Raw genomic sequence first — 20,981 nt, 5'->3', positions numbered from 1 at the left:
GTGTACCCCGCCCCCACCCAATGACCGCTGAAGACAGGCCACAGCAGCACCCTGCAAGGATGGGTAGGGATAGACAATGGATGTGTAACGTTTAAGCAACCAGCCAGAACCCAATATGCATCCAAGACAAGAGATCAATAGTCAAATGTTTATTTTGAAATAATGAGATGGTGTCAAAGGGTATCCATAGGGTGTGATTTCACTGGTATGTCTGGAACACAAAAACAGAGGTGAGAGTCATGATCGGATGAAAAGAAACAGAGAAAACACAAAAAGAGATTTATCAGGAATGGGGGAGCTACAGGGACCAAGAATCCAGCCTTGTGAGGTTTGGGTGAGTGGAAACTTGAAGGGCTTGGGGCCTCAGGGGGATTCACAAATGACAGACTAACCAACAGACTATATACTAACCAGGTTTCAGTAGTCAAAATGGTCCAGGGTCAGGCACAGGAAGGTATCAGGCATAGAAAATCCAATATTCAGTAGACTGGAGGCAGGTAAGGTTCAACAACAGGAGGTCAGAAACTCTTCTCAAAGCCAAAAGGGACTAGGCAAAAGCACCTGAGTGAAGTTGGCCCCCCCACCTTCTTCAAATTAGACAAAATTGGTGTCAATCAACTCGGCTACGTTTGTGCTGGTTTGTGCAGCAAAGATTTTTGTTTGTGCTGCTTCGGTTTTGAAGATATTAAGGAAAGGGTAAAGGTCAAAAGGTCAACCAGCCCCCCCACCTTCTTCAAATCAGACAAAATGGGTGTCAATCAACTCGGCTACATTTGTGCTGGTTTGTGCAGCAAAGATTTTCATTTGTGCAGCTATCATTTTAAAGATATTAAGAGGGCTGGTTGACCTTTGATGACCTCTAAAAACATTTCTTTATATCTTTAAAATGATAGCGGCACAAATGAAAATTTTTGCTGCACAAACCAGCACAAACGTAGCCGAGTTGATTGACACCAATTTTGTCTAATTTGAAGAAGGTGGGGGGGCCAACTTCACTCAGGTGGCAAAAGCAGTGATCAAAAACAGGCAGGATCAGAAAACGAGAAAGTCCTTGGACATGAAACGAGGCTTGAAAGCTGTGACTGGTTAACAGACAATCTCACACTGAGCAGGTGACAAGCATAAGGAGCAGCACAGTGAAGGTGAGGATAATGAGTAATCAGCCTGAGGGGGGACAGTAAGCAGCACAATCAAGGTAGAGCTGAAATCATGACAGGATGGATGAAAAAACTCAAGCTTTTTAATATTTAAAAGTACTGAGAGCTTAGTGAGAGGAAAAGTCTGGTTGTTGGTTGTGTTTGATACCATCTTCTTCCACCACATGCCAGTGTGCCTTTTGGGAAAACACTTTACCCAAAGTTGTCCACTGATGTGTGTACACAGCGTAAAGCTCTTCTTTTATCAGTTCTAGTGGTCTTTGAAAAGGCCCGATAGGAAAGTGGGTTGTGAGAGTGGGAGGAGACATGGCAAAGGTCAACAGGCCAGGACTCGAACCTGTGACCGACTAAGTTCTCCGTACACAGGTTGCATGTGTCACCAATGCATCTCTGCAGCGCCAGAGAAAAAACTGTTGTTTGATCTGTGCAGGCCACAGCAGCACCTGTCATATGTTTTCAAATCCAGGCTGCAGGAGGAGTTTATGTAAGTGATGAGACTTCAGCAATGTCCATCAACTTCTCCACATTCTATGGCCTTTTCTCTTCATGTGTGTTTTGTAAGTTCCTCATGTTCTCTTCACTAAAGAATTCTCAGTACCATTTGCCTTCCAGTTACTTGCCTCTGGGTCCACTGCAACAGGATAATCTGACTAGACACCTATAACTTATTCAACACTATTGACCACCTTAAGCATATTTACTAAAACACAGGAACAAGATGTTACCTATGTTAACTTAAAGGACTGGAGACTTTTACTGACATGGACAAACTTTAAAAATATTCACCAACTGCCATTACACTCATAATTTATGGTGTCTAGTTCTGGCCATGTTCATCTTTCCCATTCTGATGCTCACTTTTAGCCATGCATAGATGTTTAAATGCATGAAAGCTCTTTTCACACTTGTCTGGTCTGGTTGACTCGACCAAAATGTCAACATCTGTTCCATTTCCAGCTGGTGTGGTTCTCTTTCTCACTGCACCGTGTCAAACCAATCAAACCCTTTGAAAATCCTGTTCACCCCTTTGCCTGTGGGGGCATTGCACCAAGAACCACTGAAGGAAGTGAGACAAAAACCTCTGAAGAAGACATAAGCACAACTTTCTTTCTTAAAAATTAAGTGGAAATGGAAAGAAATGGAGTGATGTCACATTTTACAGGTTGTAGGATTTCTCTTCTGTCTCTCACTCGTAGTAGACTTGCATGTTTGTTTTGGTTCTATTTACCCAGAATGCCTTGTACTTTATTCTCTTTTATGCTATTGGAGCAGAAATAAAAAATGATTGAATTAAGACAGTTTTGAATCAAACTCTGGCAGTGAACAATACATTTTTTAGTTGGCAGAATAAAGAAGTTGCAACAGCAGCAACTGTTCCAACTTCCTTGAGATTTTACAAGGTTTGCAAGTTTTCACATATAACATGTTTGTAATAATAGGAGAAATTTCACATAAACATACACAAATAAGACATACACACACATACACCCCAACATTCCAACTGTAACGGTTGAGACCACATGAAGTAAGACTGGTGGAAAACACAGTAATGGGCTTTTAAAGAACAGTCACAGAACATTTCTTTCTTTAACTCCTGTTTCTCGTTGAATTATATACTTCCATGTCACACATTTGCACTTGCAGAGAGTCCAGTGAGGAAATTACTCTGCAATTGCATGTTCTTGTGTTTTTTCCCCTCATTAGTGGTGCTTGGTAGCTTAGCTATATTTTAGTAGGAGTGTTTACACTGTTTATACCATTACCAATAAGATGAGAAACTCTTATTGGTAATGTTGTGATACCCTTGCAGCTCCAGGACAGAAAACAACCATTAGTATAGTCACGTTGTGTTTAGTCATATGTTTATATGGTAGGTGGGCACATCTGATCCTGAAATGTCTTCTTGCCCTGTTACAAAGGATGGTGGTCCTAATAAGCTCTTGGCTTAGTTCGAGTGTTTTGAAGAAGGGAAACGTTTAAAACACAGCGGATGGACTTGGCCAACCCGTGTTTATGCAGATATGTTGGCACGGTGTTGGACCACCCAGTTTTTTGGTCTGCTCAGCTGTGTCTGTATTAGGCCTCATTGAGTCTCCACATAAGTCAGAGACGTGACCCTGACCACCAGGCCTTTGTCTGAGCTATTTCCTTCAAGCACTATAGGATGTAAGCAGTAGACTGTACAGTATGTGGGACCACAGTGTGTGAATTTGTGGCATGTTCATGTCTGAAATGAGATGAGTGGGATTCATCATTTATAGCCATGATGTTTCTGAGACTTTATAAAAACAGTCGTTCCTGTTTTTATAAAACCTGAGGTGAGCTGACTGAGTTTTCTTTTATTTATACCTTACCGTTCATTATCTGTTTACAAAACGTTACATTGGTGGCATTCAATGACAAACCCATAACCAAGCTATTTGTAATACATTGTTGGTGGTCAGATATACAATGGTCGTAAATAGAAGAGAATCAACAATAATGGATATTCAAGACTTGGTCAACACTTATTTGCATTTTTTCAGCCTTGTCTTCTTTTAGAAAAACACATTATATATTCAAGAAAAAAACCTTTATTTCACATCTTGCCTTTTTGTATATGTCTTTCTTGAGATCAAAGCAGAAACAAAGTCAAATTCCATTTTCTGTGCTAAACTTGAATAAATCTGATTCTGATTTTGAGATTAAACCCACACTAAGTGGGTTGAGACTTAACCCACACTGGTTAAGACACATTAAGTCGTAACCAGACTAAGTTCCTCAGTCTGGTTCTGAAAGGTATTAGATTTAAATTAATACAAATAATAAGCTAACTTATCAACATTTACTCAACAAATGTGTACTATATATTTTGTGTGATGAGACTTTAATAAAATTATGTTTGTTTTGCTCTGTGGGGATTTTTGAGTTGACAATTTTGGCAACATGTTGCATCGTGTCATCAGTGACTGGACTGAAGTTTGCTGGATTTATGTGTTTGCTGATTCGCTCTTGGGAGAAAGAGAACGAAAATGGAGCAGAGTACACAAACAGATGGAGGACGGTGATTGTAGCTAAGTGGAGAGCCGACATCTGCTCTTATCTTTCTGGAGAGATACTTGGCCTTTTCTCAAGAGGTTCCCACTCCCCCCTGGGCCAACCACTGACTCCTTCCTGAGTCAATTGCCCAATCAGACAGAAGGACAGCAGGTCCTCAGTCAATTACAAATCAAACTGTATTATCAGTTTTACATTTCTAAAAGGATTTCTGTTGAATCTAAATAAGACAGTTACCAGCAGAAGATGGTGGTTGGAAAATCACAAAGAAATTAAAACCGAGGAATTAAATATATATATAACACAGAAGGCAAGAGAGAAAAACTCCTTTAAAATAAAGAATGGTACAGTATCTGTGCATCTAGCAGGGAACCCCAGACATCACTCTTCCTCTGCGATTCAAGCCCTGACATGGTCCCTCCAGTGGGTTCTAAGTCTTCCCTGGGGTCTCCTCCCAGTGGGCGAAAACCTAGAAGACCTGCATACATGACATCCTGATCAGATGTCCAAAACACCTCAGCTGACATCATATTACACCAAATTCACATTTTGCATGTTTCTGTACTTCCATTTGGGTTTCTATTGCTTCTGAAAACTGTCCAAGCACTTAAAAACAAACCATCCAGGCATTTTATTAATGTTTTTTGGTGCACAAAAAATTTGCCTTTTCATAAACGTTCAGAATGTAACATCACAAGAGGTCAAAGGATTGAGCCCCGATTGAGTCCTTGAGCAAGACACTTCACCCTCCTTTCCATGGGCCTTTCTGACCTCTAGCAAGGCTAACAGTGCTGGTTTGTGGCAGCCTGGCCTCTCTGACTGGGGCTACAATCCAGCAGCTTTTCACCCTCAGTGTCTGAATGGCTGAGTTCTAGGTAAAGAGTCTCTGAGTGTCCAGAAAACGGGGGAGGGGGATTTTGTGCGCGCAGTACTCCGATGTTGTTTTGTTACTCATTCTGCTGCAAGTTGGCTCAATTTTGATGCACAAGACGTAACCGGTGAAATCCGGTTTAGGATTCTCAAAATAAAACATCCGGAAGTAGTTCATTATTTCTTGCGCGGCCTGGTACCAATTGGTTCGCGGCCCGGTACCGGTCTGCGGTCCGGTGGTTGGGGACCACTGCTCTAGAGCACTTTCTGGACATAAGATCAGAGCATTATCATTTTTAAAATACTTTAAAATGTCATTTGGTGAAACAACATAATTAGGCATTTAAAATATCTTGTTTACCAAAAAACACTGCTTGTATTTTTTTAAGAAATATATAGTGATTCATTACTATCAGTGAAAACATTTTATTTTGCATCATGTTTGACATCAAAGCCAAAAAAGACAATAAAATCTTTGCTTAATGTCTGAAAATGGATTCTTTTTCACGCCGTGCAGGGAGGTGTGAGGAGTTACCACAATGGCTTTGATATTAGTTAACGTCAGGCTCTGAGTAAGATGAATGGAGGAGCATTAGCTCTGTGTTTATTAATGGTTTGGAACAAAAGAGCTGAAAAGTTGCTATGCAGCATGCTTTATTTTTCTCCTCTGTACAGATTTTTTTTTCTGTTAAATTTTTCCTCCTTAATAAGCCCGTCTCAAACGGCCAGTTTGCAGTTCTGTCATCATCTAAACTCTAGAATTGCAAGCATAAAGATTATGAATACAAAAGCAGAATAATTTATAAAATCATTTATATGCATTTGAGGTTTCTGACAGTTTGAATATGTAAAAACCTACAGTGATTTATGCGACATGGTGAAACGAGATCAGCGTTGTGGACTTCCAGGAAGAAGATTTCATTAAATTGTGATCTTGACCAGCTTCCATGTCCTTGGTGAAGGAAAACATGCTAGAGCATGATACTGACACTACCATGTTACATGTTGGGAATAAGTTCAGATATATACAGCTCAGAACATTTTTTTATTAATTAGGTGACTTCTAAAGCAGATTGAATTTTATTAAATGGAGTCAAAGTAAATTAGGCTGAATACAAAAATACTTATTTCTTCCATTATTTATCTTTTAAAAACAAATCAAAGCAAAAAAAAAAGACAATTCACAATCTGGTTCTTCACAATGGACTGCTTTGTGTCAGCCTGGCTGTTGCCTACCTCCACTCAATTTTCATCTCCCTCCACTGCTCCAGCTGGGTGATCTCCCATTCTTTTGAATTCCTTCTGGTAAAATTTCTACCTGGCCAATCAGGGAACAGAAGGAGAAATCATGAACGATGAAGTTGATTTTCTGCCTGTTACCAATGGCAGCGGAGGAACAAAGCCGTTCCGTCTGTGTTGGTCATTGAATTAACATCAAAAGTCGCCTCGGTTGGCTCAAGACTTCTGTCTTCACAATGGAGGATGGTTGTCTACACACGTCATTCACAAACCTTAGCGACTGGGTAAAATTTCAAGTTTCAACAGAGTCCATGCCTCCAGGAAATATTGAATAATGATTCAATATTTGGAAGACATTAACTTCTTCTGTTTGCTGATTGATTCGGTAGAAATTTTAGCAGATGGAATTCAAATGAATGGGAGAAAACCCAGATGGAGCGGTGAAGGGAGCTGAGAATCGAGCGGAATTGTGAAGCACAAAGTAACGGCAGAACAAGAGGCTGGTTCTTACCAGGCTAGTTTTGTGTTTGTTGAACACATAAAACTCCAAAAGATACATTAAAGTTTAAATAATGAGACAAAATCTGAAATATTAAATAGTTTCTTATATATTTTCATCCATTTGCATTCATTGTTGAAATAAGAAAAACCTGGAAAAACAGCAAGATGCTAGCAAGAAGGTAAAGCAAGCTGCTCAAACCTGAATCAGTTTGTTTTAACTGGAGGTGTGCCCATCAGTCAGCCTCTGATCATAATCGGCCGATTTCCGTGAAAAAGTGTATGATAGGTGATCGCCAATCACTGTCTCTTGATGCCTGTCACCAAAACCGATCACATTTCTCTTTGCAGCCTGCATGTGCAGCTGATCTCCTTTTTCCTTCACACTGCGGAAGCGCGCAGCAACAAATCCTGTTGTGTGGAGCTTTAACGCTCTGAGAGGGAATGGGGACATTTGCGTGTTGCGGCAAAATATTATATCAGGGGTGAAGCATGTCAAAATGCATCAACACAACGAATCTAATATGGTATTTAAAAAACAAGCACTTGACAGACTTTGGCTACATCGTGGCTCACTGTAGGAAAAAAAAGGACATCCGGAGTGGCCAGGTAGCAGGTGAAGCAGTGCACAACTACCAAAGCTCACCTGGATTAGCATCATTGGTCAGAAAGCTAAACAAATAACCCGAAAATAATTTGAAAATTCGACCTGGCAGTTTAAGACGCTGGTTCTGCTCTCAATGTTGGACTGCCGCTACATCCTACTGGCTGCTCTGGGGGAAATCTTTTATGAAGTACGAAGATATGATTTCATCATAAACACAATGAAACAGATTAATCACATCACTGCTCTCATGCCACCAAACTATTGTGGCTCCAGTTGACTTTCAGCACATTTCTGCCTTCCTTGATTTCACTGATGACCTTTTATGTTTAAAACTCTTAACAAGCTCACATTTTGGTACGGAGGGCCGGGGTTTGCTGCTCATGCTGTGAAAGCATTGTTAAACCTGGTTAACGGCCAGGGGAAAAGTTTATTATAAAATGCGCTACTGGTAGTAATATTTTACAGACGTAGAGCAGCTCAACCTCCACCAAACAGTGAACTCTCACACCGAACATCTGCTTAAAGCTGCAGCATGTAACTTAAAAAAAAAAAGGATTTTAGATATGTATTAAAATATGTCTTTTATGTCTAAATTAGGTACATTTATTGCCAGATAATTTTTCAGTTTTGCCAGATAACATAGTATGATATACAAGTAAAGCAAAAAATTAACAGCCATTCCAGGTGATTGGCAGGGATCGGCAGCAAAAAATGTGATCAGAGCATCCCTAGTTTTAACATTTATTTCTCTGTCCATCACTGCATCTTCATCCTGATCTGTCCTGAAGAGAACCAACACAATAGTTTGTCTTGACACATTTTGCAGCCTGTCTCTCTCTGCTTGGAGACAACATGCCTGTTTCTATCTCCTGCTCAGCTTCTGATCTTGTCTCCCAATCCTCGTTTTACATTTTGTTCCTTTTTGAATGAAACGTTTTGGGGGTTTTTTTCTGCTGAGTTGTGTGTCGTGTTGAGTGTCACTGTCTCGTATCAGCACACATCTTTTATCTCCTCTCTTTGCAGCAGTTTTAAAAGCTCTCACCCCAGTTTGACATTTGGAATCATAACCAGCCTCAGCACACACACATTTTTGAAGTGGTTTCCCTGAGGAATAAGTCTTGGTTCTTATGGTAAGTCTTTGACTCGTCGTTGTGTCTGAATTATGTTTTTTGTGTTTCCTCCGTTTCTCAGGAGTTATCTCCCTGCTCCCTTTTCTGGCATTTAAAGAATCTGAATTTAGCTTTCTTAGAGCACCTGTCCACTTATTGCCTTTTTCTTAGCATTAGCATTTTTTATTCAAATTGTTCATGTAGAGAGGTAGTATGCTCTAGCACAGAGTGACTTTATTGGAAAACTGTTTTTTTTCTAACATATGCAGTGAAAGGTCAAAAAAATATAAAAAATTTAATATAATTGGTTGTGCTGAAACATTGGCTTGTCAGTTGTGATCATTTACTAGTGCTTCGAATTCGAAGACAGAAATGTACTTGAAAGCTCTGACATATCATAAAACAAGAATCGCACATAATTTCATTTGATTGAAGAAATACATTATTTATTTAGCAAGTTGTTATTGTCTGAACTTCAAGTTGAGACTTTAATTAAATTCAGTTTATTCATGAATTAACTATATATAACTATATATCTATCTGTGTGTAAAGATAGATATATAGACATATATATTTAACTGTGTGTTATATCAGATGTATAGAAAGGCGATGCTGGGACATAAATTATAGGACATAACACATCTTCTTACACCACTGAGTCACAAGACCAACCGAACAGGGCATTATATTTATAAGTGTATTTGTAAACTATGCCTATTGTAAGCCTAATATTGTTGCTTATTAACTAATTTAGTTTTAGCTGATAAAACTGATATTACACTGATCAGACATTCTTTTCCTTTCTATGAACAGGCCAGTGTATTATTAGCCCGACAGGCTATACTTTCAACCCACCAGGCTAAGTGTTTTGTTTATTCATTTTAAGTGTTTTTTAATACACCAGTAACCGTGATAGCAAAAATGGGCTAAAGAATATCTTTGGATTGACTTTGAAAGCACAATGTCGAACTTATGGTCTGTCCAGGAACTCATAGGATGTCTGTCACCTGCTGACGCAACTGAGCCGTCAACAGGTTCCGTTGCGTGCTGAGCCAGCATGGATTTTAATTCAAATTCAATTCAAATTTATTCAAATTTAATTAATCAGGGACTACAAATTAAACATTGTCTCACATTAAAAACAGAGAAACTATTATTTCCTACTTAGATTTTTTAGCCACAAGCTAATTTGCAAACCCAGTAATTGACTGGATCTTTATTAAATGGTCCAACAGTTGCGGTCACAGCCAGCAACTCATAATACTGCACCAAGCACAGGTATTACTAAGCAAAATGTTAGGATTCAGGTAAAGTTAAGAAAACTTAATACAATAAATATTGCCTTTTGTGAGCCACTGCTGAAATGCCCTAGCACTCTCAACTTAGCAAGTTTTCTGGGGGAAATCTTTTATTAAGTATGAAGATATGATTTCATCATAAACACAATGAAACAGATTAATCGCATCACTGCTCTCATGCCACCAAACTACTGTGGCTCCAGTTGACTTCCAGCACATTTCTGCCTTCCTTGATTTCACTGATGACCTCTTTATGTTTAAGACTCTTAACAAGCTCGCACTTTGATACGGAGGGCCGGGGTTTGCTGCTCATGCTGTGAAAGCATTGTTAAACCTGGTTAACGGCCAGGGGATAAGTTTATTATAAAACGGTGGTTAAACTTGAATTTGTGTTGTAAAGATAATGTTGTCATAGTTCCAAAAGAGTTTTACTTTTGTTGAACACTTTAATGGTGAAACCATGAATATTTACAATGTGGACATGGGCCCTTGATTTTCAGGCAGAGGGCTTGATCAAAACGGTCCAAATAAAACTTCTTTTAAACTGTTTGTGTTGTAGAAAGTTTTACAAATCACTTTTATCTTTTAGATGGAAGGCTTTCAAGGACAACAGACAGTCACAGCAGGCACCACAGGGATAATTGCTTTGTCCCACCACTTTTAAAAGTGATTTTTCTTACCCTGTTTTCTCACTAATAAAGAAAGTGATGATGACGTAGACCCAGTTTCAACTCAGTTCATGTTCTCAAGCATAACGCTTAAGAAACGCCGAGACCTTGGATAACATTTCCGACGACGAATCTGGGTTTGAGTCACGGAAATAAATCATAGAAATCCTGTTTTAGGACTTAACTGTGCCAGCCAGGTTGGGAATCTATTCCATCTCAGATTAATTCATCGTCCATTGTTTCAGTAAGCGAAGCGAATCGATGGGTTTTGCCAATTGTTGCACTCCTGAGGCACAAAAGATATGGATCTAAGCAGATAATTAGCCGCTACTGAAAGCTGCAGGGCAGCAAATAATAACAAATTACACGTCGGTCATGGCTGTACACACACACATGTTTACATGGCTTCCTTTGTAGGGACTTTCCATTGACATCCATTCATTTCTACAGCCTAAACCTTACCCTTATCCTAACCTTAACCATTATGTACCTAACCCTAGTTCTTCTTGAGTGAACTCAATTCACTCAACCGTAGTCCTAATTCTAACCCCTGGCCCCAAAATAGTGTTTCCTTGGTCCCCAAGGTATTACAAACAAACACGCACACAATAGAAAAGAGTTAGTTGAGCTGAGCATAAAGGAAATACATAAAGCTAACTTACATGGATATAGAAACATAAACATAGACTGATTCTATATCTAGATTCTCTTTTTTGAATATAATTTAAATGTGTTCTGTTTATTTTATTATTTTTTAATGTTTTTTTTATTTGCTAGAGGCAAGTAAATAATTAACATGTTACAGTGAACCCTCGCTATAACATGGTTCACCTTTCATGGCCTCGCTGCTTCACGGATTGTTTTGTGCAATTTTCTTTTCACAGTGCATTGTATTCTGCGTCCTGATTGGCTAAAAGTCTCCGCGCTTTTTCTCTACCTGTGTGCCAATAACGTTACGGTATTTAAATATACGTAATGTAGCTTGGCAAATTTTGGTAAATGTTTGCCCAGAAGAAAAAAGTTCGACAACAACTACCGATAACTACTGTATGTTCTTCTCTAGAAAAAACACACCTGCACCACAGGCTTCAGAAGATAAAGCCACTAGAGAGCGGAGTCAGGCCGCAGCGTCACAGTGAGAGGAACAGTGAAATACGCGAGTTACAATTTGTCCTATTGATGATGATTGTCGTATTGATGATTAAAATGATTATTTTACTGTAGTTATTTGTAAGAAAACATTATATTTGTTTAAAAAAATGCTTGGGCCTGAAAACAGGTTTTGTTCTTTGGTTTCAATGTAGAGTATTTAATTATGCTGTATAATAATTGTAAAAAATAAAGGTAACTACTAGATTTCACCTATCACGGGTTCTTATCGGAACGCAACCCCCCGCGAAAAATGAGAGTTCACTGTATATCCAATAGCACTTAAAGACATGGCTAATATGCAATGCTAGCCCCTAGAATGACCTTTTGAGCAGTAAAGCAAGGTGTTTGCAAATAAACAAAATGGAAAGTAATACTTTCAATATTATCTTGTAACTCAGAGGTTTGCATACATTTATTAAGTATGTGGTAAGATTGTTGTTTCAACTGTGGAACTTGGGTCAAAACATTTGGAAAATGATCAGGAGGAATTTTGGAGCTCCAGTGTTTTCATGAGGGAATCCTCAGATTTTTCCATATTGTTACATGAGGAAGCATGTAACATTAAACATATAATACATCCAGAGCTGTGGCTCTAATTAACTTAATTTACGTGACTTACTGCATACAAACCTGACACAACCACAGGTTTTTCCATAAACATCTCCATAAACTTTTTTTCTATAAACTTCTCTCTCAATTTTCTGCCATTTAGAAAAAATAAATAATATTAGTCATCTTAGCTGACCCAAGGCAGAAAGGTTTAGGTGTTTTTATGTCGTCTTGTGGCAGTTTTACAGCGCCACTGATGGGCCTGGCTGACCTACTCCATCACTTTCTGTGGATATGCATCCTGTTGTGTGGACATATTTTTTTTTTAATGGTTTACAAACATTGCAAACATGATAAATACAGAATGTGTATCAGACACACATTCAGTAGTTTGTAATTACAGCCAAATAAACTAAAAGTAAAAGGAAAAATAAATTCCCTTGAACAGCTTTCCATAACATTTAATGAATATCTTATTTATATTGTTGGCCAAAATGTTTTGACATTGAAAAATAAACCCTTTTTTTATCATTTCAATACATAGAAATAGTGTTTTAGAATTCTAAATGTGTAGACAAATACAGAAACATAATACCATAACTAATGAGAATAAATAAATGGAGTCAATTTATCACAAACACATCCTGTTTTCTATAAGTTCCCACATCAACTCGTCTGTCCAGTCTTTCCTCACAGATGCAGGATCAGCTCTCCTTGTGTTGCTCCAAGGGAATGGACTCTCTAATGTGTCTATTCTGTATACTTAAGCTCTACAGCAATCTCCAGTAGTGCTGTGCTGGCTTGTTTATTGGCCAAAGCCCGGCCTTCTCCTCCCTCAACTCTTAGTGTGTTCATGCTATGGGCCTCTCCATCCTCTTTCTGAATATTTGCTCAGACCGACGTTATCGACTCCTCAGCGTTCGCCAGCGTTCCCCTCTGGACGGCAGAGCTCAGCGCTACACACTGCTGCTGCTGCTCATTTCCTCCTCTGGCACTGAACGCAGCCTGGGAGCCTGGGCACTGCATGTCTCTATGTCTGAATTAGTCAGCCTGACACACACACACACCCCCACACGCGCACACACGCCCCTTTCCAAATAGCTATTGATTAGAGATTGATTGACCGGCTCCTTGTTATAGGATCTGAGGATGAGGCCCAAAGCCAGGCCAGGGAAACTTGCTGACTCGTTCGACATGAACAAATAAAGTGACAGTTTGGACACACACATACACACCCCTGCCTACACACACACACTCAGTTGATGAGTTGTGTGTTCTGGCAACCTGAGGCCATTTTGAATGAGATGGGACCTTGTGTTGAGTAGTGCTGACATCTGCAACTTTACCTACAAATTTCGTAGAACGGACACACAAAGGCGGTTTTACAAATCTGGTTTGTGTTTCTTTCCTAAAGTTTTTATCTGAAGTGTATATCAGAATCATTAACTGGACATAACTTCAATTACTTAAAAAAAATGTACAAGTGATAAGCTGAAATATTGATTAATGCTTTTTCAAAAAGTGATTCATTTATTGAAATCACCTGAGATTTATAAAGAAGACATATCTAATATTCCTCAATAAGTTGAATTCAGCTGCTTTTAAATAGTATATTAGGATATGAAGATATTAAAACACAAGATGATGTTGACTGGGAATCATATCAAAGTTATTATTTGTATAAATTGGTGCATTATTTGTCTCAGACTGTAATGTATGGGACCCTAAATCTCTGTTTTTCCATGTCCACACACAAGCACAAATATGGAGTTTTCTCAAATCTCCTCTTTGGTTAGAGTTTTTATAAACAATTGCGCTTAGTCATATGAAACAGTCCAACTAAAAGAAAAATTATTTATTATTTCTAATCTTCACTGGGCATTATGTTGAGTTCTCGTGTGGATGAAAGACCAAAACACAAAAAACGATATTTGTTTTCCTAGATATTTGGCTATGTTTGGACTACGCCTCAGCTTTAGTCCATGGAAAAAAAATGTGTGTAATGTTTGCTATGTCTGCCATCTCTGTTATTTCAGTGGTAAACTTAAAGATGTGCCACTAAAAATCATAGAGGCAAATGAGTCATGAACTATTGCATCATTTCCATTGGTCCTTTAGCTTTAACATTTTTACTTCTCTTCAGAGTAATGACTTTGTGTTTGTTGGGGTTTGAATAAATCAGATTGGACAGTGAATTAGGTCCAGAAAGATGAAACATTTCCTGAAATGATCCTGTTGTGAAAGATGGAATGATCCCATTAAGGAAGGTTTGCCTGTGGGATTGTTACCCCATTAACAAGCAATTAGTTTTGCTTTCCTTGACCTTAAAGGTCGACAGACTCATTCAGCCTACCCTCACCAGGGTCCCCTCCTCCATCCGATCTAATTGGTCACAGGGCAGGAAGTGGCAGTCAGCTGGCTCATCAGCTGTGGAGTTTAATTGGTGGATAGGACAGGTGGCAGGCAGCCAACCAGAGAGGTCAGGGATAATGATTGTGTGCAGTGTCGCTGGTCCAGGTGGGAATTGATGGAAAGTAATCTGATATTTGATTAGTTTGTAAAAATAAAGGGAGGGCAGTGATCAGAAACTCACACATACACCAAACATTCAGCATAGACACACAAACACACACAGTGCTGCTCCTTTGAGGCCGGGTAGACAGATGGGAGGTTGATGCTAATAGGACACACGGCTAAATGGGCTAATGGACTGTTCCCAAGGAAACCAAAGGACCATGCGTGTGTGTAAGAAGACAAACAGCAGTGCACTGCAGTTACTGTTTGCATAATTTGTGTGGTTAAAGGACTGGCAGGTTTACAGGCCTGTGGACTGTCTGCCCACTGTGGACCATTTTGAGAGAGAGCGAGCGATGCGGTCAAAGGATGTGTGCCTGTTGAAATCCTCTAAATCAAACTGTCAAGGCGATAACAAGAACCACCTGCAGCTTTTACTACAAGCAGACACACAAGAGCCTGGGATCTCACACAGAAGATGTGTGTGTAAAGCAGTAAATTTATCCTTAGTTTCTTGGCGTACGGATGCCCAAGACTTTAACTGGCTGCCAAGCAAAATTATTCTTTTTGCTTTTTTGATGATTTTTTGAAGAATCATCAAAAAAGGTAGATTTTTCTGTTTTAATTGATGTATAGTGTGACAGAAGTCCTATTTTAAGGATCTGTACGAAAAGTCAAAGACTCTTGGGGATGAAGTGAGACCCAACATTTACTCTTTGAAATAAACCATCATTATGAAATTATTGGCTTAATACCAAAATAATTAAAAAGAAATCAGCAGTCATGGGCACATGTCCACTAATCCTCTGTTTGGTGAGCTATTTTTTATTTTGCTTAGTTCTTTTGATAACTTAGCGAACATTTAACACACTTATCTCCCCATAAGTTATTTTTTCTTTATAAACTCTAAAGCACTAATTTATTTGGCTGTTTGGTCTTTCTTCTGAATGAAGTTTTGTTTTGAAGTTTTTGTTATTGATTGTTTATATTTACACTCTTATTTTGAAGTGGGTGAAGACTCTTACCATGGCAGAGTGGTAAGAATCTGCCATGGTAAGACTCTTACCATGGCAGAGTCTTACCACGAGGAAAGAGAGAACACTTTCCTCGTGTTCTCTCTCTTTTCCCCCAATAACTTTATTTAAAAATATTCAGTTATGGGCGTGCCGTGGTGGCGTAGTGGTTAGCGCGACCCGTATTTGGAGGCCTTGAGTCGTCGTCGCGGGTTCGACTCCCGGACCCGACGACATTTGTCGCATGTCTTCCCCCCTCTCCTTCCCCGTTTCCTGTCAGCCTACTGTCATATAAGGGACACTAGAGCCCACAAAAAAGACCCACTGGAGGGGTAAAAAAAAATTCTGTTACAAATAAAATGCAGACAGTATAGAACATGACAGAAACATAAATACAATATCTAATGGCATTATAGAATATGTAAATAATTATGTCAAAATGAAATTGGTGCTCAAAATTGGAATTGAAAATTGTAGCCTTTCAAGGGCAGATATAATTTGAATCAGAATTAGCTCCTTAGCGCTTTAGCATTAGCATCTGCTACGTGGCTTGTGTTGTTTAATAGAAATTTACTTGACAGTACTGCAGAAGCTGAACATCCAAGGTCTTCCTTAGCGTTACTCTTGGGAGTTTAGCCAATAAGCCAAAGGCGCTCTTGGATTAGCTACCTTGGAAACGACAGCCACCAATATGTCAAGTCACATTATGTCTGGGTATCTCAGCTTCCCAAGCTGCATTTTCTTTGGCATATTTTAGATATGTACTATGAAAAAATATGCAAATAGGAACGTCTTCCACAAATAATTAGGTTATTTATGAGTTAGGTTCCACCAAGAAAATTCACACATAGATGAACGGCAGAATATTAAACTGAGAATAAATTAATAAATTATCTTCGGTCTCTTGTAATACATAAGTGTATTAAATAGGATGCTTCTAAATAAATTCTGTATTTTCATATTTAGGACAAATTGAAAACATACTTTTTTCTTAAAGGGACAGTATTATGTTAAATCCACTTTTTTTAACTTTACATCATGTTATTACCTCATTAAATACATACCTGGAGTATTGCCTTGATTCTTTCATGCATGTTTGAGAATTTATTTAGTCTCCATGACAACCATTCAGCTGTGAAAAATGCCTGGGTGGACAAGAAACAAGCTCCTCCTTGGAGCTGCAGTTTCCAAGCTTCTATCCCCCCCATTCCCCAGGTCCTTCAGACTAGCCAGCAACAAATAGCAAACACCTGGTGGAACAGCTGAGCTCATTATAGAAGCTACTTCACATTGTAATGCTGGTAAAGACCTTAAAGAGAAGTGATGCTGGAATGACTTCCTGAAGGAGGAGCTTCAGAAAGAGCAGGAGTTTTTAAAGAGACAGAGGCCCAATTTCAAGGCATTAAATTGGGAAGTCAATTTTATTTTAAGTCATTTTTGATATATGTAGAAATTTGTTATAGCCACTGAAGGTAGCATAGTTACTTGATTGTGCTATAAAATGGCACTATGTGCCTAGAAACACATTATACTGTCTCTTTAAAAGTTTTGAAATGTTGTTCTCCAGTTGCTGGTTACTGAAACGTCAACATGTTAACGGCTGGATTCCAGTTTCTGAGGACTGAAAGGAGCAGCTCACTTTCTAGCTGGTTTGTATCTGATGATGTTTAGAAAATAATTATTCCATAGTCCAGCTGATAAGAATTATTGCTCTTTAACTCTATTGGTTCCAGAGTTTGAGTGTAAAGATATGTATGGGAACCAGCAGAACATATTAAGCATGTCAAACACTGGCATGCTTTAGAATTGGAAAACTTGCATGTGTTACTGCAGAGTTTGCTGTGTGGGGGGTGCTCCGGATTAGCTCCAGCTGCAAATTATGTGAAGAAAGAAACAGAGGAGCTGAGGTCAGGAACACTCACACCCAGAGATTCCTTCTTTCTGTTGCGCTGGATATATTCTGGCTCCTGGAGATGGATGGATGACTGCTGTCTGGTCTGGACAGTGATGATGGTTAATGTGATATGGTGCATTAGATGAGCTCTGAAAGCATTCTTTGTTTTCCCCTTTTAAGTCTTTGTCTTTGTGTCTTTGTCTTTGTGTTCACCTCGTTCTGTCGACAGCTGCTGATTTTGCAGAGTGGGTTGCCATTAAACTGAGGTTATGTTGAAGGAGTTAACATCTGAGAGGCAACTGGTTCAGTTTGTGTTAGTGCTCCCAAGAAACACAGATCTCTGAGATTTACAGAAATCCACCTTTAATGTCCTTTCACTCTTATTGCCCAGAATCTGTTGGGCCTTTTTTTCAAACTTTGCTTTTTTACTGTACCTGAAAAGGAACTAGTTGATTTTAAAGCGGTTAAAAGTGAATTTATAAATTTTTTCAAATAGTTCTTGTTCAATTATCTTTTTCTAATGCAATAAAGTTTAGATAATATAGAAGTTATGATGTTGTTCTCCAATCAGCAGATTTATTGTTTTTCTGTGACATATTGAGCCCGGCTTTTGTTGACTCATTAACCTTGTTAATCCTTTCCAGTTCTGTTTGCTGTTTTCAGCAGAATTTCCACAAATTTCTCATTTACTTAATTTTTTTATTTTAGATGTCAGAAATAAAGAGTCTTTAAGTGATTCATTCTACATGTCTAATTGAGGGCTATTTCAAAACACTACGAGGTTGTTTTTTTTTTTTTATCAATTCTCGATTCCATTAAAACGTGAGCTGATGGAACTGTTCATTAAAGACATCACAACCATATTTAAATGTAAGGTGATGGCCATATTTCCTTCAATATTTTTAGAAAAAGTGGATCATAAATATAAAAGTTCAGTTTGCTTCATCTGCTTGTCTGCTAAAGCTGTGAACTCATTGGATGACACTGCTTTCACAGGTTTCTGCACAAAAACAGCAAAAGCAGACTGCATTAAAAAACTCACTATCATTGATCAGAACCTTCAGTTCATATTGTACTGTTAAACTGATGAGGAAAGCATTAAAAGTGAAGTTGTAAATGAAAATATGAGAAATTATGTCAGGAAGAAAGAAATATATGAAAACCTCAGTAGCGGAACTATGCTAACTGGTGACCGTAACCATCAACAAACTCAAGAATTTGCAGCTCATTCGTGTTTTGAATTTTTGTGTTTATTCTCAGGTACTGATTTGTCCTGTGTGATGGATTGGATTACCATTTGAGCTTTTCTGTGATCTGATGGAGTCACAGATACAGGTAGTTCAGTTCACGTCAATCAGCCTACAGATCCAAACAATGTTCTGTATCCTTGATTCTGAAAACAGGCAGGCACATGTGAGCACAGATGATGGTTTTAATGTTAGGAAAATTTTCCACCATTCTTACAAGGGTCCCACATGTTTTGGTTGAAAACCTCTTAACTTAAATGAAGCTCTTCATTGATGTGTAGCCCTAAAATGCAGAGACACCAGGTCCATACCATCTCTCAAAAGTGAAATATATCTTTTCATGAGACACAACTGAAGATATGCTCTTTGACAGTCAATGGTATTAGCTTAGGAGCCTGACTACTTAGTAGCAGTCAATTTGTATGACAATGTAAATTTGCTGTTCCCTCAAAATAAATCGACACACAGTCAATGTCTAAACTGCTGGTAATGAAGGTGAGTACACCCTACATAAAAAACTCCAGTTTGTCTCAATGTTTTTTGTGGCCAACACAGTTTTCCTACGTTGTCTTAACTCTCTTGGAGTTCACTAGAGCTTCACAGGTTGCCACTGCCACTCTTCCATTTCTCCATGACAGGGATGTAAGAGACCTTTTGTTCCTCAGCCCGAAGGCAATGCTCAAACCGAAGTTTGAGGCTTTAGTTCCGGAGACGTGCCTGGCCAATTCGTCGCCTTTCCCAGCCCACGGTGGAGACTGGCCAAAAGGTGGCCAGTGGTTGTCTTGGGGTGTTGTTTGAGGTAGTTGTCATTAGCATGCAGTATCTCACAAAAGTAATTCTGAACCTAGTTGTAAACACATTGATTGCAGTTAAACTGAGTAAACAACGAATAACATTGGTGATGTGTAATTGCGCCTGACAGCATAGTATGAGGGGCTGTTTAGGACAAAAACTACTGTATGTTTTGTCTCTCACACATTACTAAAGACTCATACACTATTAAAATGTCACACATGCGTACAATTTTTCTTTCACACACACAAAATACTAAAATTGCGCATATTGCATGCGCGTGCAATAAAATATTGCACGCGCATGCATTATTTTTCTCTCTCGCACACACAAGACTAAAATTGCACATATACACTACTAAAATAACACATACACGCAAAGCATACAGACATACTACTCTGAATGATAGGTTGAAAATGTATGTTTGTGAACTAATACTAGGCTGAATGAATGAATGAGGATGAGACTTGTACTTTTTTGTGAGAGTTTGTAGTTGTCTGTGTGCGAGACACATTTTTTGTCTGTGTGACAGTTGTCAGGGAAGAGGCGGGGCATAATTTGGAGATCAGATGACGCATGCGTTGATACTACAGTGAGGTTAGCTTCTAGTTTTATATTTTCGCTCCACGGCGTAAGCGGCATTAGAGCCCTAAGTGAACCTCCAAGCGCTTGAGGACTGAGCGGTAGAGAACGACTTAATATTCATAAATCAGATCAACCTTGAGCTAAACGCTGCTTACACCATGGAGCGCTAATATGCAACTTGAAGCTAACTTCACTGTGGTATCAACGCATGCGCCATTTGATCTCCAAATTATGCCCCGCCTCTTCCCTGACAACTGTCACAGGCAAAAAATGTGTCTCGCACACAGACAACTACGAATCTCTCACACAAAAAAATACAAGTCTCATTCCCATTCATTCATTCATTCATTCATTCATTCATTCATTCATTCATTCATTCATTCATTCATTCAATCAGCCTAGTGTTAGTTCACACACATACATTTTCGACCTATCTTTCAGAATAGTATGTCTGCATGCTTTGTGTGTATGTGTGCAATATTTTATTAGTTTATATGTGCAATCTTAGTCTTTTATGTGTGCGTGTGAGAAAAAAAAATGTATGCGTGTGACATTTTAATAGTATACATGTGCAATGTTAATATTTTTGTGTGTATGAGTCTTTAGTAATGTGTGAGAGACAAAACATAGTTTTTTTCCTAAAAGGCCCATCATTGTATTGCATTTTGAGCATTTCTTACATTATATTAGCTAAATGTCTATTGACTATTTAATTACATCAGTAATGAGAAACATTGTTGCCTAATCTAATCA

The 20,981-nt window shown here is 38.7% G+C and overlaps 1 protein-coding gene across 5 annotated transcripts in view; it reads left to right on the top strand.

Annotated features, from left to right (window-relative positions):
- The window catches only part of LOC102221619 (attractin-like protein 1), a 361,245-nt gene that overhangs the window by 265,755 nt on the left and 74,509 nt on the right, over positions 1 to 20,981 (top strand). For 2 of the 5 annotated variants that reach the window (XR_002752045.1, XR_002752046.1), the window contains exon 28: positions 8,431 to 8,537. The exons of the other annotated variants lie outside the window; for them this stretch is intronic. The gene's annotated coding sequence lies outside the window, so the exon portion shown is untranslated. The remainder of the gene's footprint in view (positions 1 to 8,430; positions 8,538 to 20,981) is intronic. 5 annotated transcript variants of the gene reach the window in all.

The sequence above is a fragment of the Xiphophorus maculatus genome, chromosome 22, assembly GCF_002775205.1.
Source record: "Xiphophorus maculatus strain JP 163 A chromosome 22, X_maculatus-5.0-male, whole genome shotgun sequence".
Taxonomy (NCBI): domain Eukaryota; kingdom Metazoa; phylum Chordata; class Actinopteri; order Cyprinodontiformes; family Poeciliidae; genus Xiphophorus; species Xiphophorus maculatus.
The sequence above is the reverse complement of the archived record's forward strand: the minus strand, read 5'-3'. Positions and strand labels throughout refer to the sequence as shown.